This window comes from Perissodus microlepis, chromosome 4 (assembly GCF_051167445.1).
Source record: "Perissodus microlepis isolate ML-2025 ecotype Zambia chromosome 4, ASM5116744v1, whole genome shotgun sequence".
NCBI classification, from domain to species: Eukaryota; Metazoa; Chordata; class Actinopteri; order Cichliformes; family Cichlidae; genus Perissodus; species Perissodus microlepis.
In genome coordinates, this window is record NC_140464.1 from 3,368,470 (window position 1) to 3,395,433 (window position 26,964).

Below are 26,964 nucleotides of genomic sequence, written 5' to 3' on the forward strand. Positions count from 1 at the left end.
CTCCAAACCTCCTCTGGCATCAACATCAGCACAAAAACTAGGAGCACGGGAGCTTCATGGTATGACTTTCCACGGGTGAGCAGTTACATGCAAGCCTTGCATCGCTAAGCACAATGCCAAACATCACATGGAGTGGTGTAAAGCATGCCATCAGTGGGCTGTGGAGCAGAGGAGGCATGTTCTGTAGCGTGAGGAATCATCTTTCTCTATCTGCTGGTCCGATGGACCAATCCGCGTTTGGTGACCACTGGGTTGTTTTTCAAGGGTTGACCTGGACCCTTTAATTCTAGTGAAAGGAAACCTTGATGCTTCAGTTTACCGTGACATTTTAGACAACTATGCTTCCAGCTGTGCGGGAACAGTTTGCATAAGGCCCTTTTCAGTTCCAGCAAGGCAGAAACAAGGTCCATTAAAGCTAGGTTATAAGTGTGTTATGGAGGAACTTGACTGGTCCAAAGAGAGCACTGACCTCAACCTCGAACGCCGCTGAAATAAACTAGAACAGAGATTGCGAGCCACGCCCCCTCCTTGTCTAACCTTACAAATGCTCATCTGGATGAATAAACAAAGATTTCCACGGGCACGCTCCAAAATCCTACAGAAAGCCTACCTAGCTGCAAAAAGCGAACCAACCCCATATGAATGCCTATGATTTAGAATGAAGCTCCTGTAAGTGTAATCTGCAGGTGCACCAATACTTTTGCCTATAATCACAGCAAATATAGTTCAGTCAGGTATTCCTGTTTGCCAGTTTGGCTCATCAGTGTCAACACATGTGATAATGCAAGAGGAGCTGGGTTGCAAAGTGGCTTGCAGGTGACAAACAACAGGAAAGCTGAAGCAGCTTTAAAGGCAGATACTAATGATATCGACACTATGATCAGCTGGTGCTCCGGGATTGTGGGCTCTCTAGACTTAACTAACACTACGCTTCACTTAACATCGTGAATGTCTTCAATCAGTCGGCTTGCCTTGGATATTTTTGGTGAGGTGACAGCTGCATTTAGATTTAAATCTCACATTATTTAAAACGTTTAAAAATCTAACTGCACTAAAGTGGTACTATGTCACATGTGTAGTGATGCTAAGACTGCAAACACAGGATGAGGCTAAAGTTAAAATGAATTCCTGATCTTTGTGCTGATATGTGCACGTGATTAGTAAAAATGAACTTTGATGTCGAAGCTTCTCAGTGGGAGAGAACGCGGCGAGCGACTTGACAAGTTTTTGGTTCCTAACTGAAATTCATTTGATGGCACGATGTGACTTCAAAAATGTTAAAATTTGTAAACTGGCATGCAGCTCAAATATCTACTAGTGGGAAATACAGAAAAAACAAAAGATGCTGTGAAATATTTTGTAGAACATTTGTAGGACGTACAGCGTGATATTTTCCAGTTGCCTAACACACAGGAGCCCGGTTGGTTTCATCTCAACAGTTAGCAGTGGTGGGGCCCAATCAGAGGCCCGAGGCTTTTGTCCTCAGGTTTTCTACCCTTTGAAGAATGAAGTGCGTGATAGCTGAAATTCCTTTTTTCTTTACCAGCACAGATTCTTTGTTCCTAAACTTTGACAAAGTCTCTTTAAGGTCAGAATGTTAAGTGCTTCAGAAAACTGAACATTAACTAGCTGCTGGCCTTGATTACACTCTATAACCATTCAAACACTGTTCCCAAACTTTTTTTTTCCTTCACCTTCTTTCCACCTTTCCCCGAGGCAGTCGCCGAGTTCGGCAGAGAGAAGGACGTAGAAGCATTTTGCCAGAAGCATAGAATCACTAGATTAGTCAGTAGCTGCTTGACTCCTCTGGAGAATGACAAACACAAGGAAACAAAGACGGCATGACGGTTTGACTGACAGCCTTTTATGTCTATTCACTACAAGGTCAGATGTACCCCAAACAGAAGAGAGATGTGAGTGATCCTGAATTTCTTGAAGAATGCCCTTCGTGCAGGATTCAACACTGTATGTTTTGGTGAAGATTACGAGCTATGAGTGGCAGTGAAAAGAGCTCCTCTAATGTGTCGACATCAAAAGACGAAGCCAAATAACAGCTGAATAATCTAAATATAATTGTGCGACTGCTGCTATGTCAACTTCAACCTTGTCTCGTAAATGCCATAAGGAGGGAATGTTCTTGGAGGTTAATTTCATTATATTATCAAGAGAATAAGGCAATTACTAACAAATGACAAAAAGGGCTATTCAGAACCAATTTTGAGGATAACTGACCGTGCTACGTCCTCTCAGCAGGTGGTTATTCATAATACAGCAGGTGATTCGTATGAATTATTTCCTACCTGTCATTCACTTTGCTCTGCTGCCTCAGTCTGTCCAAGTAATTGTAGTCCTGTAGATTTCACTTTGGCACCTACAGCGAGGTTCTTGGCTGACCTTCCTGGGTGCTTCCTTCTAGCAATTATCTGAGGACATTTTGCAGAGAGAAAGAGTGTAAATATTCAAGAGGGAATCCCGAAACAAATACTGTTCAGCTCGTAAAAAAGCACAGGAAGCCCGATGTGGATATCCAATTAAAGAAAAAGTCTTTTCATCTTTTATTACTAATTTATAAAAATATATTTCTGTCAAACGTTTTGGAAAATAGGATTAAACAGCAGTCAGACTTCCCCACCCTGTTTCTGGCTAAAATCGTGCAGGACCAAGACTGGCCGTTACACAGGTTGTTATCCCTCTGCCCTTTCAGAAGCAGAGAAATACATCAATCTGTTTTCAAATGATGTGGTACAGTACGGCGCTTTGGTATTTTTCACGTATGCTTATTCAATACCCCGGCGATAAAACCAGCAGGACCTCAATTTGCCTTCGAACGTTTAATCTCCAAAAGAAAACACTTCCACACAAAGCAGCAAGAAGCTAAGTAACAGTACAGGGTCATTTGGCACCAATGAAGTATTGGGAAAATGAGTTTCCATGGAGACTAATACGGTCGCAACTAAAGACACATACAGTGGCGTTTTGGAATGAGCTAAGCAAACTGTGGGGCACAAAGATAACAAGCTCAGACAAAGAGACGTAATGTCAATGAGGTCTCGCACAAAGGGCTTAACCTGTAATCAACAACACGTACAGTAGCTGCAAAAGGTGGTCGCCATTATAAACAGCTGAATGGGGAATATAAATCAAGTGTTCTGTGAATCAAAACATGCAAAGCTGGATTTGGGAGCCACATTTTTTTTTTAAACCAGTTTTCCCAGAAATAAGCTTTTTCATCTTTAAATTGGATAATGTAAGAAGAGTGGTCATCTGCTGGTCCAAATTACAACAGGCAGTTGCATATTACCCAATTTGATCTAATAGCAATAATAATAATAAAAGTATATAACAGTTCATATTGGGGGAAAAATGAGGAAACGCAGACACAAGTGCAACAGAAAAATTATGATAAATCACACGATGCTAAAGTAGAAAAGCCACTAAAAGTAATAAATAGATTTGATAGCAATGAACTCCTTAAAAGCAAAAAGTCTAAAAAGATCGACTGAGTCAAATTTTATAATCTTATTTGGAAGGCTATTACAGAGTTAAGGGCCAATGATACTGAATGAATCATCTACTGGTTTTAACATGGGGAACATCTAAAACTTCATTTAAAATCACATATTTCTCCTCTGGCTTCCGGTGGAAAAAACAAAGCACAAAAACAAATCAGCTGTTTTACGGTGAGTCGTTTGCTTTTTGGTGCTTAAACCTTACAAACCTTCAGTTAACCTTCTTTTCAGAATTATAAAGCAAAACATGGTTGATTTAATAATAATAATAATAATAATAATGGATTGCATTTATATAGCGCTTTGAGGGCCCCAAAAAGCGCTTTACAATTCCACTATTCATTCACTCTCACATTCACACACTGGTGGAGGCAGCTACAGTTGTAGCCACAGCTGCCCTGGGACAGACTGACAGAAGCGAGGCTGCCATATCGCGCCATCGGCCCCTCTGGCCACCACCAGTAGGCGGCAGGTGAAGTGTCTTGCCCAAGGACACAACGACCGAGACTGTCCGAGCCAGGGCTCGAACCGGCAACCTTCCGGTTACAAGACGAACTGCCAACTCTTTGAGCCACGATCGCCCCGATTTGATGGTTAAAGTTGCCCAGCTCTATAACCAAAACAATTTACCTAGCCAGGCCTTTTTCTCACACATGTCCAGATCAAAACATGGCTGCTATTTGTAGTCCTGTTCTCGCTGGAACAGCATTGCTTCTATTTGAGTTTCCTTTGGGGGAATTGGACGAATTCACAAGAATTTACGTGTGGCAAAATGGGCAGGTTTGAAAAAACAATAATAATAAAAGAAACCTCTTATTGGATGCTACAGTAGCAGCACTACACTGACAGCATTACCCTGACAGATGCATAACCTTTTCTGGACACTTTGACTTAAACCTGATGAAAACTGCTGGCTGGCAACTGGAGACCCAGTTCCAATCAGTGGTGGTCGAATCGCTTTTACACAGAAGTGGAAGTTTTCTTCAACTTTGAGGTCCGCGGTGAAATTGCAGAAGGAGAACAGGACTTCCAGGGAGAGATCTAAAAATAGCAGCAGAACTGAAAACAATCTGTAGATGTGCACAAAAAAATCTGTTTGATTTGCCTGGGCCGATTCCTTTCCACCGAAACAAAGTCTTAATAATTAAAGGTACAAAGGCGATTCAGATCCTGATAGCGCACGGTGATAAACTTGCCTGTAAAACAGATATAAAGTCATAAAGTGCTGCTTAGAGGTGACCTTTGTTTTGAAGGGCAACAATGTTGCGAATTGGCCGGCATAAAAGCTCCAGAAATTTATGCCTTTGCGCGGCTTTGACCTCTAAGTCAACACTATGTTGAGGGGAAACAGACAGTGCACACACAGCAATAAATGTATGACAAAGCACGCTCGGTAGCAAACCTCTGATGTCTATCTGCAGGCGAGCCACTGCGACCACTGTCATTGGTTACAAGGTGAGCAACCTACGTGCACTCGAGTAAAGTATCGATGTGATCGAGTTGGGATTTTTGCTTATCGCCGCAATATCAAGTCACCTTGTTCTTTTATTTTTTCTAATCAAATGTCAACAACGGCGCTATCTAACCCTGATATGAAGCCAATTAAATCCTCGTCTCAATCTATGGAGCTGTGGAACGCATTCTAATGCGTCTCTTTTCAGCCTCTGACTCCTCCTGCGACCTGGCTTGATGCTCTTAAAGGAAAAGTTTTGATTCTTCGGAGGAACTGACGACAAACCAACAAAGTAAAGTTGTTAAGAAGAAAATACGTTCGCACGGGCAGGTTTACAGGTGTAAACACACCGAGATTGGGCGTCACGAGCTTCTGTTTTATCACAAGGTTGAGGGAGAGGGTGAAGCTATTGACACACCGAGGTACGGCTAAGCCACTTCACATCCCAATCGATCACAGGTCCACTCCACTACGAGAGGCATTCCCCTTATAAACTAAGACTGTTCTGCCCGCGCTGACTTTCAGAATCCAGACACCTGGCTCGACTTTGGTCCAACAATATCTTCAGTTAGAGTCCTTTTGTCCTCTCCTTTGTTCCTCGATCAGTTAGTTTGAGAAAGTTTTGTAGCTCAGTGTTTGGCTGTGGGTAAAGCAGGAAACAGATGGCAGGCTAATTCTGGACGGTAGTACAGAGTATCCAGCTCAAATAAAATGTTCTTTCTCAGGATCTCACAGTTTTTAATGCCTGCGTAGGGAACTTCATAAAGCCTTGGACCAAGAACTTGTAAATGGCCCGTGACAATGAGATTAGAAAAGATGGTTTTTAAAGTATTTCGCATTATTATACTGAATTCAAATGCCTCCTGCCTTACTTTCTTTAACTCCAGCAAATCCCTCCCTGGAGGATGCCTATTAACCTGGGCCAACAATCTGCCCCTCCTGACGGGGCTGCAGACGGGGCTCCTCTATTTGCTCTCCTGATCTCTGTCACTCAAACGGTCACATAATTATTGTGTGTCTCCACAGGTTACATAGTGGATATTAGCTGCATTGTAAGCAGACATTAATTACATGAGAAATTGCACTGAGATAATGGGGCTGTTTAAAACACGTCAGAGGATCCACCTCCGTGGATGGTTACAGATAGGACATGAATAAACCGGGCTGTTTATGTTCTTGGATGTAAATAAAATCATGGCACAATGATAAGCCATTCATGACATCCCGTCTGGCAGCAGGTGACAGTTTGAAATTGCATTAATCCTTATCTATTCATTATGAAATTTGCGCGTCTGCATGTAGGTGCAGCAATGCCTTATCGCGGCGCAGTACGTCAGCTGAATTTGAATTGATTTCAATCTTTCTGGAATCCATTGCAAATTCCTCTCATGGCCGGCAATGCAGAAGCCAGTGACTGCTGCTTCACAGGTCAAGTCAGATTCATCTCAGGCTATCTGATCAGCCCATCCCAGAGCTGCGCTATGTGTGAGAAATAGCACATTTTAGATTACAGCACTCCCTCTAAAAGCCTTCGGCTGTAGCGCACGTCTTTCAATAGTTTGGAACGGAGCATTCATTTCATCTCTGAGCGCTTGTTTTAAAGGCTATCCCACAAGGTCCTATCACTAGGAGGTTCAAGGGCAAAATAAATCAGCGATGACATGTCCCATCGTTGTTATGTAGGGCGCAGAGGTCTCCTGTCTGCAGAAAGAGCTCAGGTTGAGAGATCCCCTTTGTGTCTGAAGCTGGATCACATTAACAGCCTGACTCATTACATTAATAGCAGTGCCACGGCTGCAACACGAACAACGCCATTCCTTCTGTGAAGGGGTTACAAACCAGTCTGACAGCGGAAAAAGCATCCGACTATTATTAACCATAAATCCATAAATGACAAACACTGGCCATACGAGTGTGTGTGACTGTTTACGTATCTTTGTGGGGACCAAAAATCGGAAGTTTGCTGTGCTTGTGTGGACCAATGGGGCCCTTATGGGGACAAAATCCTGGTCCTCACGAGTTTGAAGGCATTTTTCGGACTCAAAATGTGGTTTAAGTGTCAGGGTTACAATTAGGTTATGGTTAGGCATTTATTTTTAAGCAGCTAGGGAGAGCATCATGTCCCCACAAAGATATGAAAATACGGTATTTGTGTAACTGAAATACTTTGTCCAACCCATCACCGATGGACACAAGATGATATGAGTAAAATCATTGTTTAGATTTACATGAAAGTCAGGAGATTGAAAGTAACAGATAATACAGAGTGACTGGGTCGGGACCTCCTGGAAGATCACTTGTCTGAAAGACACTGTATAGGTGCAACATCATAAGTGCAGAATCTCCCCCAGGACCCTTGCCACAAGTCTTCTCCTGTTGTTGTCAAATAAAGCAAAAGATGACTGAAATATAATCTTCAAAAAAAAAACCCGTCTAGGCTGCAAATGCCTTGCAGCATCATGCCCTTCATTGTTAAGAATTGCAGGGAAGCTTGTGGCAGCTCTACTGGATCAGCAGAATTTGGAAATTCTTCAAAAGCTGAATCTCCGCTAACCTTCCCCACCTACCCCAGCACCAGGGGATCTGTCACAAATCAAGGATGGGAAGGTCAATAAAAGCAAACCATGCCAGACTCTCTGACTGACACATCAAAAGTTCCCTCTGTAGTGCTCAACACTCTGCCTTCCTTCCCTTCCGACCAATTTAGCGGAGTCCGAGGGGAGCCCTCTAATCCATGCCTCTGAAAGTACGCTTAATCAACCTCTGATTAAGAGGGAGCACGCCAAGGTGTCCAGCAGCATCTTCACTGCCCCCCATTCGCTCCCGAAGTCAATCAAAACACAAGAAAATAGGATTTATTTGTCCTCACAGCTTCCCGTGACTGATGTTCTCTCTCAAATGTCTCAAGTCTCCTCGGTCTTGTGTTAGGCCATTCGTTCGTTCATTCATTACACATCTGCCAATAGCAGATACAAAACAAACATTTCGTTCCTTCTAATTTCTTTTCTCATCCTTCTCTTCCTTGTCTCCCCCTCTCTCTCTTTTTGTCTTTTTCTGTTGTTGTTACGAGTGTCCCCCGGGTGTCTGGGAATGAATTAAACATGTTGGTAGGAAGGGCACAGCTTCCCCTTAAAGGATTGAATGCAGAGTGTTGTTTGAGGGGAGAACAACAGTGGAGGTGACAGGCTTTGCTCAGCACGAGGACACAGAACCATCAGGGAACCACTTTGACCTCTAACATCTAACTGCCTTCATGCATAGTCATTTTTTTCCTCCCCAAGTGCCTCCAAGTGATTGGGGTATCCCAAACTTTTGAATAAAGCGGAGGCCATGTTGGTCATTTGGCAATAAATGTGATGCTGCAGGCTGTGTTAACCTCAGACATTTAAGAAGCATCCCTTTGATTTGGATAAATAAATGTGCACCATGCCCACACTATCTAGAAATGTAGAATTAGTATTACTCTATTTTGACAATAAAAACAAGACTTACTTAAGTATATCTTGACATAGAGCTAGGTCCAAGGTGCAGCACTGACTCTGATAAATAAATTACCAGAGTGCAAATCAGGACAGTCACCTACAATATGCCTCCTCCTGAGCGAGGTCTGTGTGCAGCTCTGCAACATTACAGAAAACTGCTATTCTGAATTTCATGGAAGTTTGCAGAGTAGCCAAAAGAAGAACCAGTTACATTTAGCAGTTTACATTCTTTAACAATGTAAGATACAACACTGCCCTGTGTAGATGACTCTCCAAAGTGCACCTTTGATTACAGAAGATCACTTTGGTGCCACGCTGAACTGCAAAGTAATTTTATTTATAAGTGTACTACTTATTCACAAAGCACCAGCACGCAAACTTCAGTTCAAATGCACAAAATTGCTAATAGACGAGTCCCCCTGTCAATCAAAACAGCTGCACCCCTGTTGATGCATAACCTCAATGCAGGTTCAGTGGGTGCTTTAGTAAAGAATTGCCTGAATTTGTCACAACGGGCAAAATTAGGTGAACATTTCACCAGGTGACCAGGCAGATTTCTTTTTGGAGCCAAGAGTGACCATGACAAAATTATTTTTTTGCTACTGAACTCGTGGTTCAAATTTTGAAACCCCAAACGTGGCCACTTGAGGTGGAGGCGGACCAGTGCTTACAGCCAGAGTTTACTGGACATTCTTCTCCGACAGAAGTCAGTAATATTTCCTCTGGTGTGACAGGTAGAAAGAACACTGAGAGGAACTTAGAGGGACGGGAAGCTGTGTTTATGCACTTAGCAACAAAGACGTCCTTTTGTAATAAGTAAGTAAGACCAAATAAATAGAAACACTGAAGCCCTGATGAATATTCAGGGTAAGATACCAATACTACAGTTGGAAAGCACATTAAAGTCTTTGGGGCAGAAATAATGTACTACACTCACCCCCCCTCTCCAAAAACACAAAAACAGAAGAACACATCACTGTGTCCGTATGTATCCCATAAAATTAACCCAGAGGGCGGTGATTGATTAAAATTCTTGAAAAAAGATTCTTAAAATGGCAAAACTGGCCAGAATACAGCGTTTAAGCCAAAATTACCCATCTGTTAACTCTAAAAGAAGGAAAACTACATTTTAATTAATATGGGCTTTCATGTAGATTTATTCATTTACTTGTTGGCATGCGTGGCGTGCATGTGTTAAGAGAAGCTGTGCTGCAGAATCCCCGCTTTTATTTCATTTGTTTTCTTTGGGTCTGGTATAATCAGGCATGAGCGTGACAAGTTTAAAATCCCGCAAGCAACTTATGAAGCATTTCAAGGTGAAATATCAGATTTTTTTTTACCCCCCCCCCTCTAAGTTGATTATCCAGGAGAAAGGAGAAATGAGTCTCATATTTCAAGGCAGAGTTCACTGAACTGTGGTCATGTGATTAATACCTTTCTCTGAGTCGTTGCCAAAGAGCTAATGCCTTGCTTTAGGTTTAGAGAGGGATTTGTGTTGTGTATGCGGTCAAAACAAGAACAGAAAGTCAAAGGCTTTTCCAGAGAGAGAACAGACTTGGTAGGAGTGTGGGTTAAAAGGAAGCATCTATCTCCTCAGCCCAACTCCTCTGTCAAATATCTCTGCTATTTCACTGTGACTTTGATCAACAAAGTACTGTGCTTGTCCATGGAAGCACCCACATGAAAAAGAAAAAGAAAACCAGGCGAGGTTGTGTAATCTCTTTTGTGTAATCACATGTAACAGAAGAAGACTTTTCCCATTTTTGGCACTTGTCCATTAGCGGTACTGACTATAGACCACATACACGATGTATTACCGACCTGCAGAAATGCATGACACGCCTAAAACTTGACCTGTAAGATGCATCGCTACTGTATATTTTTAACAGCTGAATGAGGCCCTGCAAGCCAAATCGTGTACTGAGAGAGGTGCGAGAAGCAAACACAAGATTCAATTGTGTTTTGTGTCAATTGTGTCAATTGTGCCCAGTTGAGAGTGGCTATGTAAAGGGGGTTAGAGGATTAAACCAACCGTCACCATCGAGCCAACTAGTCTGGTGTTTTTGGGAGATCTGCTACTGAGGCTACGTCCACACTAGCCCGGGTAAATTTGATAACGGCGTATACATCTGAAAACGCTCCGCATCCACACTATCGTTTTCAGTCGTTTTCACAGAGTTGTGCATCCACATTGAAACGGCCGAAAACGCTTACGTTCCATACTAAGACGATTAGACCTGCCTCATTTCTTTCTGCCGTTTATTTACTTTCCGGCTCTTTGAAACGTCGCGGCAAAATGTCGAGGAAAAGCACCGAGTTTTTTAAACGGACTAACAATGAGGTGGAGTTTCAAACGCGAGTGAGAGTTAAAGAATTTGAAGAAAAGCTACCTGGAGCATGTACAGACTGATATTAATCTTTAATAGGGCTGTCAAAACTGAGAGCAAACAACATCGTTTTTGAAAAGGCTCCGGGTTCGCTGTCCACACTGCGACATGAAAACTGCGTTTTCAAATGTATCCGCTTTGGAGAGTGTTTTCAAAACGCTGTCTCAGTGTGGACGGAAGGCCAAAGAGGAGAGAAAAAGATGTGATTTCAAACGAAAACGTATTAGTGTGGACGTGGCCTGAGGATTTGGTTCCAACCACAAATGAGAGACTTTATAGTTGTCCTCTTCCAACATGTACCTTTAGCACAGGCACATACTGACCATTGCAACGTTACATGGCAGACCTCTTCTGTCAACCTGAAGACACCAAAACACTTGAGTTGGTTTAACTGTAGTGCTAACGTCTACATGTGACAAGTTAGGAGTGAAAGAACTATCATACTTCTTTTTATCTAAAAAAGAAATGTAAAAAAGAAGCATGCACATCCACATCAAAAAGGAGGCAGGTGCTGGGCAGAAAAAAAGCAAACAGCAAATGTAACCAACAGCTTGCACACTCCAGTTTTACCCGTTTATCGCACCATGAAAACGGCGATGTCTCGAGCACACCTGCTCTTCATCAGATGGTGCGATGAAGAGCAGGTGTGCTCGAGACGTCACCTTTTTCGTGACCCGTCTTACTTATGCTATAAACCCTCAGCACCAGTGCCGCAGGACACCTTGCGCATTAAAAAAAAAAAAAAGTTCTGGTGCTTGATGCCACGGGAATGAGAACTGGCAGTTTCCACAGAAACTGTTAAATCAAGAAATGCCAGAAGTCTGTACACCTGGAAAGCACCCAGAATAACCAGAGGACTTCTTCAAGCCTAACGCTGCTGTTGAGTTTTAACATTGAAATTAAAGTGGCAGGATTCAGTTTTGTTTGCCTTTGTCGTTTGGAAGCGGGAGTACCAGATTCATGTCTGAAAGCACAGCCGATCAAAACATTCGTGCATCTGCATATCATAGAATAGGATTGTATTGCATTGCACAGCATGATTGTGTCAGTTGGGTGTTGTGGGTGAAATGATGTTTTAGTCTTTCATGGGGTTGTGATAGAGGTGGAATTCAGTCAAATGTCCAATATAAACATATGAATATTGTATTATGTCCAAAATCTTTAAACTTTACATGGCTGCAGTTTCTCATCTGAAACTTGAGTGGAACCTCATTTAAAGTCAACTTTAAGAAACTGCTACTCGAGGGTAAGGTCTTAAATCATGATGCACTTTGTGCACAACGAGCAGAATTACACCTCATTCTAAATTTGAACAAATAGGGAGAATCCATGGGGTTTTAATTAATGGATGTTGCCAACTCTTTTGTCCTGCAGCCCTAGAATTTCTTTTCGTTTTTGGAAGTGTGCTCTGGGTTTTAATTTAAGATGAAATCTTGCTTCATGCAACGTTAAATAAAAGTTGGGGAGGAAGACGTCACCTCCCGGCCCTCGTTCTTTCCAACCCATCCTCCTCCGGCTTGTATCAGTTTGTTTTTTTGCATGTCGAGTCAAAAGGAGGTTGTCACAGGAGATAGCTCGCTTGTCTCGCGCTCATGATTGAAGCACCTACGATTTATAACGTTCCAGCCAGAGCGACAGACTTTACTTATCTCGGGCTGACTTCTCTGCCGGTGCCCTTTCGCTCAGCCAATGAGGATGAAGGTTGCAGGTTGGGTTACTTTGTCAAAAACAGGGGAACCATTACAAATCTACACTATCCATCCTTCTGTAGGGCATGGAGCTTTTCCCCTGGCGCAGAGCTGTTGCAGACCCGAGTCTCCTCAAAGCTGTCTGTCTATCTCTCACGCCCAGGAAGCTCACAGGGGGGTTGTTATCACAAAGGGCCAATTTGTTATCCTGGTTTCACTCCATCACAGGAGGCATTATTTGGGACTTTTATCTATCAAGAAAAAGCTGTTAATGCGAGCAAGAAAGTGTGTACTCTGTCATTATGCTACAGAGGCTGTTGACTTCATCTTATACCGATGCAAGCCGAGCAAACCTGAGGCAATTACTCCAGCGAAGGAAGATTGACAGAACCACGCGGACGTGAACTACCTTGAACTTTTAAGTTGCGCCCTGGTGGAATCGCCACGCCTGATCCTTATGTTAATATTTTGTGTACTAATTGCACTGCAGTGCAAAGCCCTCGATGGAACGGGCACTTCAACCGTAGGCGGATCTTCCTATTAGCTGCAGCGCGGCGCTGCCTCCGAGCTCTGACACCGGCACCTCAGCCCAGGAACTCTGACGACTAGATAACGCGTCCACCCCTGCAGGATGGACAATATTTCATAAACCTGAGTGTAACGCCGTGATTTATCACTTTCACTTATTACTCGAGACACTCGGAATGATCGATTGGTCTATCCTCTAAATTGAAGCTATGTATATATCAGTTAGGGAAAAAAAGAAGGGGAAAAAAGACAATTACCTGCCCGGGTACCTTGGAGAGAGGATATTTTCCGAGTGTCAACCTTCAAGCAGCAGCCCCGTGCCCTTTGTGTCTCCATCGTGCACTGTGACTTAGCCATCATTATCAGACACTCGGCGGATCCCCTATGCAAATGCTTTCTGTGCTGTCTCTGCGCACTATGATTGATTCAGGAGTGGTAGTAGGTTCAGAGAAGAAAGCCAGCCACAAAGCCACGCTACACTTTGACATTTTTGTCCAAGAGAAGGAGAATGTCAAGGAGGCGTTACAGATATTAACATGAGATAGTGCTACAGGCCTCACTCAGAGAATGACAAATTTAGATTAGACTTGCTGTAAATATGTTTTTTTTCTCTTCTCAGATAAATGCTTCCCTTGCCACCAAAAATAAGCCACTGGATGAAATGCCACTGCTGTTTACAAGAGGAGTTTGGGGGCTTTTTTCCCACACAGTAACCTGTGAAACATCTATTTGGCTTCCTGACATGTGACGCAGAAAGTCTCGACATCCACAAACCATTCGCAGTCCGGCCCGATCACTTGTCACATACTTAGTGTGGGCTGCAGAGCCCCTCTACCCTCATAACAACTCATCATTACACCACAAGCTGTCAAATTAAAACTTTTAAATTGTGCGAATGCCTCCTCGGAACTTTCCCTTTTTCCCAGCAACATATTGCAGAGATAATTGAGGATATTAGCAGCCAGACTGTTACCAAGAGATGAAAGGCAAAGAGGGAGCGGTGACAGCTCCTCTCGCTTGTGGCGGTAACGAGGGACTGTCAAAAGTCTCTCCGTGTTTATCTCGGATCATCTAGGGGGATTTAAAACCCTTACCTTCACAATTCCATTCTTTATGGCGCGTCCTTTATCCACAGTGATTTACGGAGGCTCAAGCCCTGCGCCGCGTGATGAATGAGCACTCTTCACAAGGTGTCAGGGCCAAGCAGTGGTGGGAGGCAGTGACTCCCACCCCACCGCCCCACCCACTCCAAATGCTTCATTTTCTTAGGTTTTCCTTCTTGGCCCTTCCTCCCCATCCCATTTCCAAATTGGGCTGATTAGACACTGACAAGTGGATTTAAACTGGATATTCAGATTTGGACAGCGCGCTTTAAACACCTTTATAAAGACGACGGTCTGGGTGTGTCGACATCTGCACGCAATCTGATTGTGAGGGACAGATGCAATTTCAGATGTTTTTTAGTTGTAGGTTAAAAATAAAATCAAGCAGAATGACTCAGGTCTACTTCCACTGTATGTCAGTTTTTCTCTATTTGCATCAGTGAAGATTTTTCCACCAATTAAAAAAAGACTTGCTGTTTTTATAAATCGTGACTTATTGACCGACCCAGGGGAAAAAAATTCAGCCTGTGAAATGCATCTTATTGATCCCAACAATATCCCAACTGGATACGTTTGCACCACTCTGAACACTAAATCTTTCATTTTAGTCCGTAATCACCTTTCCCAATATCAGCAAATCCCCAAAAAGTTGTAAATAAATCCAAGACTAAAACAGGGAAACGACAAAAGTAAGTCACCCAAACTTTATAAAGACATTTTTTATGGCACAAACTTTTATGAAACTTCTATGCCCAAAAGTCGCCAATAAAAAAGGAGCTTTAAATATTAATAAAATATGCCTCTGGGTTTGCCCTACACAGCACGAACAATAATTCCAGCAAACATTTAAACAACAGAAAACTTTTTGAAATGAGTTGGATTGCATTTGCATTTTCAGTTCATACATTTTAATTTGTTTTAGGGCAGCTGTCAGACTGATTGTAGAATTTGTGTCACAGATTTAGATAATGTAGAATGCTGCAGGGGGATCTTATTGAAGCCTTTCCTGTCGGGGGAATGAAAAATACCTCACTGACACAGCAAGTGAAGTGTCATTTTATTGACATTGTTATGCTGACAACATGTTAAGATTTGTTTTAAGAGTTTGGAAATCCAGCTGAAGATCCTCTGGGAGCGCCTACGTGACTTTGCATAAACATCGCCTAATTAGCATTCAAGGGCGAAAGTAGATTGTCGCTGACAAGTCAAGGCTCAATCATTTTAAAAGCAGCAGGTCCCTTTGTGTTTGTGCTGCTGTGAGTTTGGCAGGTTAGTCCATTAAGCAGAGTTCAGCTATGTATGAACAGAGTGTATAATACAACACAAACATAATAAAACACAGAGCAGCGTAGCAAGGAGAAGGAACGTGTCAAGGTTACTTTAGTTCCACATTTTCAAATCTGTTCTACTTTCCTTCGAAATTTGATTTTGCTTTCAGTTCACTTTCCCGCACTTCAATTAATTTGCCAATTTAAGTTTTATCTCAGTTTAAGGGAAAATGGCAATAAAAACCAGACTGGGAAATTCATCCCCTAGCACCTTTCTGAAGGCACTTTATTTCACTGTAAGCCACCCTGATTCAAAAAGATGCCCCCCTCTTTACATTGCTTGTCGCTCTGGCCTCACCAGCTTTACTGAAGCATGATATTACAGTCTAGGCCCAGCAAAGTGCCTTTGCTAGGCCTGGTATTGTGTTCTATGTGCTGGGCTGCTCTCTATTTGAACACATTTCTGCTCAATGTGTTCATTTATAAATATGTTTTGAGAGGTTTTTTTCTTCGTTTTTACAGCAGAGCATGTAGAAAAAAGAGAGGGAGAGAAAAATCTGTGATACTGTTCTGTCACAATTCAGTTCAATTCTATTTATATAAAACAATTCACTGAGCCATCACAATATTATAATAGAAACCCATCAATCTGTCAGCCCCCTATAAGCAAGCGCTTGGTGATGTGGAAGAGCACAAAACAACCTCCTCCTAACAGGAAGAGGAGTCCAGGGGGGGTGGGCATCAGCCACAAGTTGACTGTTGAGATTTTGATTGATTTTGATTCAAGTTATTAATTCAGTTAAATTCAGTCAGGCCCCCATTTTAACTTAAATACATCCTATCACCCCAGTAGAACAGTTAGTTTGTGGCTTACTTGTGGTATTTAAAACCCGAATGGTAATCACTGATGGCTGCAGTGCATCTGCAGTGCCTCTTCACTCACCTGGTTTACCTCTTTGTGTTTATACACCCCAACAATGGCAAACCCCAACAATGGTCCTCATAGAGGACCATTGTTGGGGTTTGAAATTGCCTTGAAATTGTAATCGTGCTATATAAATAAAGCTGAATTGAACTGAATTAGCCGCTAACACTAGCAAATTTAGCTAGCTAGTAGCATCAACTGATTGTGTTTGCATATTGTACAGATACCTGATAATTAGTGCAAGTAATACATATAGAATTTTACAGTGTCACTCACCAGAAGTGTACAGTCTCATTTGAAAGGTTATTAGCACAGTTAACCACAACAACAGCACGTAGCACATTAGCATAGGACAGCTAGCAGCCTCGTTAGCACCCACTTGTATGTCAATGCAGCCACAAGGATAGTTTAAGCCTCGATAGTATTTAATAAACTGTTGAGTTATACAAAAATCTACCTCCGAGTCACTTGTTATAAAAGAGAAACTTACTGTAAAAAGATTTTAATATTAAAACAGCTTTTTGTCAGTTCTCTGACTTATTTTTGATCTCCTTTTGATGGGATAATTTTTAATCATAATTTTTAAAATACCTTTTCCATGTTGAAGGTTGTAGCTTGGTAACAACCAAATCCAAATCACAACCTACTATTCCACCCTAAATATGACCAAACCGCAAAATTAAAGTCTAGGTGTCCGAATGCGAGTCCACAAACTACCAGGTGAGGCTGTGGTGGTTATATCCATTCTGCAGTTGTTACACATAGAAAAACAGAACATAGCAGAAGTTGGCTGGCATTACAGGCTGCTAATAAACAGTAATCAAAAGGAGCTGCACAGCCAGTCTCAAGGGCAACTGGTGATTTTCTTTGAAGGGCAAACTTTCGCATTAAAATATTCTCTCCCTCCTCTTTCTCTTTGGTCGCAACTCTGTTTCCCCCTCTTGATTAACTGTGGTAAGTTTCAAACATTAAAGCTACACTTGACATTAGTTTCTATTTACTTTTTATTTTTTAGGAAATACATGTGAAATCATCTGTTGTGGCATCACTAGCAAACAATATTTCTGCAAAGCTATCAAGAAATATCTTTCACATTTTGGCTTTTGGCTGCTGATTGCTAGTGACAGCTGGGCTTTTTACAAATGTATCACAGACTCAATGTAACAGACAAAGTTCCCTGGTCCAAGAAGAGAACCCAAAGCACAAGTGCCTTAAACCTGTACCCCTTAAAAAAAAAGAATCAGATTATCAACTGGTCTCAATGCAAACACACAACAAAGAGGAGGACGCATTAGGGCAGACAAGCCTCCGCTGATAATCATCCATGTTACATGTGTTCATTGTGATCCTCTGTGTAATGTGCTGTACAGGCATAACACGATAGCTGTGTGGTTTGACTGCATGTCACATGGGCGAAAACGCCGCCAGCACTCAGTCTGTGGTTCAGTTCTCAGGCAGCTGGACCTTTGCTACATGTCGCTCGCTTGCCCTCGCTCCCCATATTTCCTGTCTCTCTTAATTATCACTGTTTAACAAAGGCAAAATGCCCAAATAATAAAAAAGTAAGGAGCTGTCTCTTTGATCTCTATTAGGAGTGCGTCACCACAGTATTTTAATTGTATTATCAAAATTATTGCCAGGGACAATGCAGTTGCCACAGTATATTTAGCTTAATAAGGACATGTCCCTACTAAATTATACACCCTTGTACTCAAAGTTAGTACTCACTTTTTTTAGGTAATTAGTTGTGCAGTATATTGAGAAAATATTAAGTTTGCTTTATCTAATTTATTTTAGATAAATTAAAATCTAGTTGAAACAACAGAGAGAAGTTGTGTACTGTATGATTGAAATTTACCATCAATATTTAAAAACTCACAGAAGCAAGACTGCACTGCTAATGAAGTGCTGCTATGAAAACTGATAGCTTTCATACTATAACGATATCGGTGTCACAATTCAGATATCTTTGATATCGATCTAGTCCCTCTTGCTGTGTCATCTACATTGGTCTTGCTCAATTCCCATTCTAGGAGCATATAGCCAAGATATCCTCAGACCGGATGAGAGATATTCATTTCAAGGCCTAATGTTCCTGCACAAAGCGAGTGTTTACAAATACAGTTAAGATTTAAAAACAAAGAGGTGAATAAAGAATATATGTGATGATAGCTGATGATTTTGAGACTTTATTTTGGCAAATGCAGTCCTCCTTTTTCTGTCTGTATCTAACATATCCCTTCTTAAAAACTACAAAACCCACAAAGTTTCCTATGCCATAAAGTTTTGGCCCTTGCCTACACACCCAGGATAGTATATGATTATAAAGCGTGCTCAGTTATCCTGAGGTACATTTTTGTCTAGTGGATCCCTGTTTTATTTACAATAATGAGCTCCTAAAATACTTGCAACGCAAAAGGCGCCTGCCCAGATCACCGTGAAATGATGTAACATGACATGATAGCATGTGACATGACATAATGTGATGTAACATCATATGACTGCAAGACCCGTCACAAAATTAAGTACATCATGCCTGATTTTGTCATCTCCCGTTGACACCGCTTCTCCCCCATCTATTGTCCATCACCCTCCTCCATCCGGCGAGAGATGTATGAGTCTCTCCGCCGATCCATCTTCCTCCTTTACTGTTTGTCTTGCAGAGTGTCAATGTCACATGTTAGGGCATTAGCTGTGAAGACATCAGCGGATGAGGTCAGCACTGACACTGTGCCTCTATTAAATCGGTGGCCTCTTAAAAGTGTGAGAACAAGCCTCAGTGCCACGCTGGATCCGACTGTGCTCAGGCTGGAGGGTGACAGACGTTTTATCCTTGGCGTTGGGTGTGGCAGCTTAGTGTTGCTGAAGCCCACCTCTGCACATGGCCTCAAAGCAATGCTGACAGAAGCCATATGCCACTCTGGTCTCATCAAACAGGAAAAAAATGGAAATAAGCAATCCAACCTCAATGGGATCCTTATAAAGCCTCAAATGATTTTCTCCCCCTTGAGGAGTGTTTTACAGCCAAACCATCCAGCAGATGGTTAAAGTGACAACAGTCTGCTATCTTGCTAATAAATTGCTCTCCAAAACAGTAAACACACTCAGTAGGACATTATGGTTTAAACTGGGATAACAATGCAAAGAATTAGTGTTATTTTAAAATATATGCAAAGAGTCTATTTAACTAAATGAACTGAATGAGCAATGAGAATCGTAAAGCCATCTGCCCTTGAGTAGTTAGGTTGGTTCTAAGTTCCTGTCTAAATAAGACTTGCTTAAATGCACGCCGCTCTTCTCTCTGTACAATAATCATGCCTTTAGTGGTGCAGAGTGTTGCAGTGCATTAAGATAAAAGCGCTAAAACAGTGTTTGTGCTGCATCCCAAATGGAGGCTGCTAAGTGAAGTAGCATGCTGTTATAGGAGTCGAGGGATGATGCTAGCACGAGTGCTTCTCTGAGTGGGAACACTTCACACTGCAGGGGTTTGCACTGATGCTACAGCATAAATTTGTCATATATCTTTTTCTCCCAGCTTATTTTTTTCCCCCTCTAAATGTATGAGAAGATAATTTATCACATTTGCTCATTTAGTCCATATTTTTGGATCGCTACCACATTGCTATTCATGACATGGTTTTACATTTTGGGCTGCTGCTGCTGATTTCATTTTTTTTTTTTTTTTTCCAGACAGATGACTTTGAAGGCTGTGAATCAAAAACTTTTTGGAGGGACTGATGGCACAAAGGAGCAGGGAAACTCGTGATGAAGAAATTCACAGTCAGAAGGACTCGATGCGCTCTCGATACAAAAAAATAAAATAAATAAATGTATCAAAAATAGGCTGCAATATAAAAGCCGCATCAGAGAACTTAAGGGGGTTGGAGCAGAAACTACTGTTCCCATAATCCAGTAAGTCACACCTTCAGCTGGAAAGAATGCTGAGAAAGACTATCAGCTTTACACTCTAATTCACCTTCCATAGACTCTTTTTCATACTGAGAAGCTTAAAATGGATTAAGCTCATAGGCTCTGAGATGAAAAATAAGAGAAAGGTGCATTTCGCCAAATAGCCATCAATCTGCTTCATGTTAAATGACAGGGCTAATCACCTCGAGAGCTTGTTGTTCCCGGCGACGCTGAAAGATAAATACCGCGAGCTGAGGCCTGACGATGGTTGATGGAGAGAGACAAAGTCCAGCTTGTGTGCTTGTTGCAGAGTGAAACTGAAGACCTCCCCAGCGTTTAACATTGAACCTGCTGCAGATGCGTCACCCGGACAGAGGTCCTTAATGCACCGAGGAGCCGTTCAGAGTGGTCTTAAAACTCCAGGCGGGCCCTGCGACCACTCTTTGATGATTCTGAAAACATTCTTATAAAACTGTGGAGGATGAGGAAAATAAATTTGTTGTGATGTTTACGAGTCTGCACGGTTGAGGGCACTGGAGCATTGCATAATGTCATCCCACAAAAGCGGATGGGAAGGGGACCTTGGCCCTTACTCTTTCCCACAAATGCATACATGCACCGAGCCCGATAATGAGAATCCACCTCACCAAATCTTTCAATTCAAGGACTTGCTTAGATTGACTGTAATGCCTAAGTAATCAGCCTGTTCTGACCCACCTTGTCCTCGGCCAGGATTTATAGCACCCAATTACTGATCTCTATTACCCAGTGTGCCAAGGGGATGGAAATCAGACGAGTGGACAGACGGCCAACGCTGTCTGCTGGTCTGGGTGACCAGGTGATGAGAGAGTGGCCTCCATTCCTCTCTTAATACTGCACTGCATAGCCAGAAGAAAATTGCAATGTTCTCTCAAGTGTTGAAACTTTTCCATTGCTTTGGTTTGCTGTAATGAAAGTTATACGTGTGCCTGTGAAATCGCTACATACATTTTATGTTGTCTATCAACAGATTTGACTTTTACCGGCATATTTTGTACTTTAGGGGATTTGCAAAAAGAAAATATCAAGGTGAAAGAATTATTTCCAGTTTTTTAGTCTCTGCAGTTTTTTCACATAAATAATTCACTAACCTTAGAAGCCAAAGTCAAATAAAATCCATTCTTTAAATTCAACAAACCAACATCCTTGTAAGTTATGTGGAGGGCTTTTTTTTATTTGTTTCACTAACTCTGTGTTAGGCTGTTTCTCTCCCACCAAACTTCTTCATTTTTTAAAAATTACCAAACTGACCTTAACCTCTAAACTCACACGCTGAGGCTCACAAGAGTTTCAGCTGTTTGCTGGAAGACATAGCTGCTGTTTTTTGCAGGAGAGATAGAGGAAATTGTGTTTTTGCTGTGTTTTTTAATTCATGCCCAGAATTAGGATGGCTTTTTCTTTCTAATTGATTGGATTGAGATGCCAATGAAGCCACGTGTGTCGCACGTGTTTAGTAAAAGTATTAGGGGGAAAGTATAACTTTATTTTAGGGCAAATACACTAAAAAAGAACTAGAACTAGAGCTGATAAAAACTGCAGTTGTAGCAATTTTATCCCAGTCTTCCAGTCATTTAGCATTTATTTGGTGCCATACTGTCAACTCAAAATAACTGCCTTAAGAGCCAGTGCTGATGCATTCGGGTAAGCAAGGCAAGCAGTGCTTGCCCAGTTCAATCTAAAAATGGATGTCAATTGAAACCTGCAGAAGTGAAAATGATCTCCATCTTCTTTCATCTCACACATTGCTCTGTCATTATCGCCTGTTTGACCGACCTTTTGAATTACTGCCACCTTGAGGCCAGACTCATTTCTGTAAACAAGCTTGACCCTGCTGGAGTTCGATTCCATCAGGATCTGTATGCAGCCACTTTTTTGATGCGGGTGTCTATGGTCTGGAGGTTGTCAAGCTAAGAGGTTGGTCGCTGTGTATTCATGTTTTGTATAAATCTCTGGTCTTTTATGAGAAACTGATGGGAGACTAATGTGCTACACAAGCTGCCCCTGGCTCTGCTTTCACTGCTATAAGATCAGTTATGATCTGTGCATTGCAAGGAAACAGAAGTGACATTAATAAGGCAATGAGCCCTGTGTGAATTATCATCTTATCAGTTTTCTCTTACTGGTGGCCAACAAGGAGTTAGAGGCTTGTGTGAGCACTTTTTAATAACTCCTTTAGCACATTAGCAAGGAAAGCCTTGATGAAGGAGGGCGGAACTCGGGCCATGTCGGATTTGATAAAAAAAACGTAAGTTTAAAAGATTAATATCAGACACTAATGTCTCTGATATTCGTTTTTTGAGAGTTGATTGACAGAATGAATTAAGTTAACCAGCTGTTTTGCTAATAGACTGGTTTGTACATTCATATTTTTAATTCACTTGTAGATGTCGAAAGTTTACCATCTCCCATGTGCTTTATTTTATTATTATATTTGAATATACTTGCATAGGTGTGGGTCAGTGTCTTAACAGGGCAGTCCCAATACGACAACACAATTTTATCAGACGGCTAACACTTTTCTGTATTTTTAATTGTGGTGGTTACAATAATAGAGTCTAGGTGCAGTAAGGTGTTTTCATAGTGTGTTATTGCTACATTCAACACAGGAATGTCTGTAAAAAAATCCCTCAGCACTCATCACTGTCAGTTAATAGTAAACATTTGATGATACCTACAGAAGTAATAATATTTTATCATTCTGCAACCAGGAATGTGTGCAGAAAGATGAAAACATCAAGGAAAAGCTGCAAAATGCTGTCAGCATATATGAAAGCATGAAAGACAGGCAGCACAAAATCATGAAAAGGTGTTTTAATCTGGTCCAATTTGCCCTGTTAAAGTATTAAAGAAACCTTACCAAATCCTTTCAGGGGCAATAGCTTTTAACTTATTTCATCAGCGTGGAGTCATCCTTGTCTATACAACAACGAGAACATCAAAAGGAATATCAACAGATTTTGTGGAACTTCATACTGATTTTTATACTCACGGTGTTTTTTGTGGGGATTCAATACGTCGCTAAAAGAAAAGGAAAAGGAATCCCCCCTATACCCTATACCTCAAAAATGTAAGATTAGACATTCGGGTGCAAAACAAGCATATTTGTGCATCACAGCTGTAAAATAATACACGAAAAAGGCAGCGTATGCTTCTCATCGATTAGTCCTCAGCTGAAATATGTGAAGCAACCACAACCACTCGCATTAATGTGTATAACTGCAGATCTCCCGCTGTTCCCCCGTTTTTATTCCGAGAGAGAGAGAGGCATTGTTGATCCTTTTTTGACATGCCTGTGTACTTGTTTATCGAGCACAATGAAAGTGGCAAATAGCTGCCTCGCTGACAACATGTGAAAAATGAACTCTGACACTCACAATGAGAAAGAGACTCACAGACAGAAACGGCTGCAACAACAGCAGCCTTGGTTTGTTACGTTGTCTCATAAATTTTCTCTGGGGATAAAGTTTTAGGCTGCATAACAAGTTTGATTAAACGCAGGATGGTTGGAAGCGTGGCCTCGCGGTGAGAAGGCCCCGAGTCTGTGATGCCAGCCTCTGCATCCTGGTAAAGATTCCTCTAATACCGTTCTAACCTAAATTCCCATTTTTATGACATTGTAACATCAAAGGAATACAAATAAATTGGATCGTATGACATACACTTAGCTTTTAAAATATTTAAGTTCAGTTCATGGTTCGTTTACTGACAGCCTTTGAGTCCAATTGCAAAGATCTCGAATTAATGGAAAAAAAAAAAGAACATTTGGGGTATGAAAGGCTCGCGTGACGTATTTGTCGGTTACTTTGAAGAGAGTGGCAGCTCGGAGATAATTTGAGAGGCACACTAGTGCGAGCTTTAGATAAAGTTAAAAAATATTATTCATCCTTTGAAAATATGCTCCACATACAACGAGTTTGAGGAACTTCAGACTTTTGAACACAAAGTCTTCATCATAAAACTGTCATTCAATTAATGCAGACAATTGCCAAGGAAAACATTTTCTGAGCTTTTTCATATTTCCCATTCATTTTTAGACATGTCAAAATATATATTTTGTTCAAAGCAATATTTTCCTCTGTGCGAAACAGCGAGTCATGGCCGTGTCACACTGGTTAATTTTGAAGTGGCTTACCTTTATAATTCCGTGCCTTCAACAGGGCGTACCCAAAGCAGTCATTTTCAATTTACAAAATAGGTTTGAAGGAGTAGTGGCTGTGTTTCTGGTCTGAAATGTGAAAATGCTATATTTTGACAAGTGCATTACATAATGTGCTTTTGGAGATCTCCAGTTAACTGGTAAAATAAAGCTCAGTCATCCTCTACGAGAAATCGTTTGTGAAATTACCGGGATTTTTACACTGATTGCTTCCAAAGTCAAAATTTTAGATGAATACAATCAGACTAAACCAATTAAACATGAACATTTGCACTATGTGTTCATGAATTTATTGAACAAGTGCAGGCTGGAAAAAAGTTACTTGGAGTCAGTTGTTTCACTTGAGGACATGAGATTCCAACTTTGGGTTGTAGAGTATCCTCTTCCTGATAAAGTGTGGATTTCTCATGAAAGGTTTTCCAACAGAAAAAAAAAAGCTTCAACGGTTTTCTGAAGACCATCAGCTCACAATCAGACAAACTATCTACATCCGTCTATCTACTCAGAGTCACATGTGTGCGAGAATCTACCCCAGCTCCAGTAGGTTAATAGGCAGGATACACAGTCTTAAAGAGGACCAACGCAGATAGACAGACAATCACAATCACTCACACCTACAACCAGTTTTTAAATCACCAGTTGACCAAAAGTGCATGTCTTTGGACTGTGGGAGGACCTGGCTTTATCTACAAAGAGGAAAAATTCAGAACTGTTGATACTCTACCTAGGAGTGGGTGTTCTGCAAAGATTGCAACATACAGTCCTGAAAGGGTAATAACAACACACCTACAGAAATCTAAAACTGGGAAAAAGAATCTATGGTGAGGTTTACACCACAAGACAAAGACTCAATAAAAATGAAGTTAAAGGAAGAAAATCATGAAGAAAACCATCACAAGTCTCATGTTTGCAAAAAGACCACCTAGTTGTTCCATAACAACCAGATACAAACATGCACAGGCTTGTTTGGAAGGGGAAAAAAGACACTGCACACCAACACTAAAACCTCTTCCCAGACGTGGGTTGGAGGGATCATCATCGTGCTGCTTTGATGTCTCAGGCACTAAATGCGTTGAGAGAACAATGAATTCTAAATTGCATGAAGAAAGCAGTGCAGTAATCCATGACTTGAAGCATAGGAGGAGCTGGGGAATTTAGCAAGACAATGATCCAAAACACAGAAGGAAACGAATAAGAGACAAAGTTCTGGTTCAGTAGTGGTTGAGCCAAGAGTCCTGATCTGAACCCAACTGAGAGCCTGTGGTAGGACCTACAGAGGGCTGTTCATTCATTTAAGACATCTAAAACAATACAGATCAACTATAAACAGCTGTGTAGATGAAATGTGTAAAAATTCTGTGCTAAATTCACGAGATCTGCTTTTTCAGGCTGCACTGTGAGTGATTACTCGCAGTGATTCCAAAGGGTTGACAAACTTTATTTTTTCTGATAACAGTAGATAACAGTGTGCATCAGGTTACATAAATAAACTCAGAAGAAATACATCAGCTCTAGTGCTCATAAAAGTTCGGATAAAGTCACCGAAACAGATGAAAGCACCTCTTTTGAGTTCGAGGTATACTCAAAGTAGTTAGATGTTACGTGACCTAGACGCGAACTCGCTAACATCTCACATCCTTGAAGCTGAATCTAGTACGCTCTCTCTCCTTCTACCCACCTTCTGCTTTCATGCAGTACATATAAGCTTTGTCATTGACTTCTACAGGCTGTGTAAAACTTTTTCCCCTTTTATTTTCAGTTCTAAAGACATGCGTTATCAGTGTGGTTTTGATACGAAGCACGATAGGAAATACAATATGAACAGTAATGTTGCAGTTTACCTAATTCTAAAGTTAAAATAAAATTAATGCGGGTTAAAAATCGGGGCTATTTTGCTTTTCAGCCTCGGGGTATATTTGGACTTAGTCAATATGAAGACACAAAAACAATGAAGATGTACAAACTGCCCGAGGCAATCTCGCTGAAATTCTTAATTTCAGCTGCCGTCTGTTTCCTGTGATATAATGTGATGTTCACACAAAAGCAAGAGTATGTAACATAACAGTAAGGTCCATATTGTTAGTGACAGGAAACAACTGTAGCTTTATCTCCATTGACTGGCTGCTCAGGAATCTTCCCTGCCAGATGCTGTGGTCGGTGAAAAAAGCCTTGCTTGGAGGGCTAAACTCGTAAACCCCTTTTTGTAATTCCTTTTATAAACTCGGCACTAAGTTAATGCAGCTTTCTGTGCTTCATTGGTTCCGTCAACAACAACAAAATTCTATACCGAGTCCCGAGGTAAGGTTAATGTTCTGCGACGAGGACAGTACCGGCCGAGGTGGAATAAAGCACAAGACTGAGGACGAGTGACACGACACATGTGCCGTTTTAATAAAGGCAGAAGTCAACGCCATTGTCGCTGCTGTCATGCCCGGTGCACCGAGCAAACGCTACAAGCGACACCAAAGCAGAATGCCAAGCCAAGCCTGAACACACACACTCAAACTAATTTTACAT

At 41.5% G+C, this 26,964-nt stretch overlaps 1 protein-coding gene across 4 annotated transcripts in view; it reads right to left on the reverse strand.

Moving 5' to 3' along the window:
• Positions 1 to 26,964, reverse strand: part of LOC146388024 (RNA binding protein fox-1 homolog 3-like) — a 428,590-nt gene that overhangs the window by 382,578 nt on the left and 19,048 nt on the right. For 3 of the 4 annotated variants that reach the window (XM_084925113.1, XM_084925110.1, XM_084925105.1), the window contains exon 2: positions 2,301 to 2,423. The exons of the other annotated variant lie outside the window; for it this stretch is intronic. The gene's annotated coding sequence lies outside the window, so the exon portion shown is untranslated. The remainder of the gene's footprint in view (positions 1 to 2,300; positions 2,424 to 26,964) is intronic. 4 annotated transcript variants of the gene reach the window in all.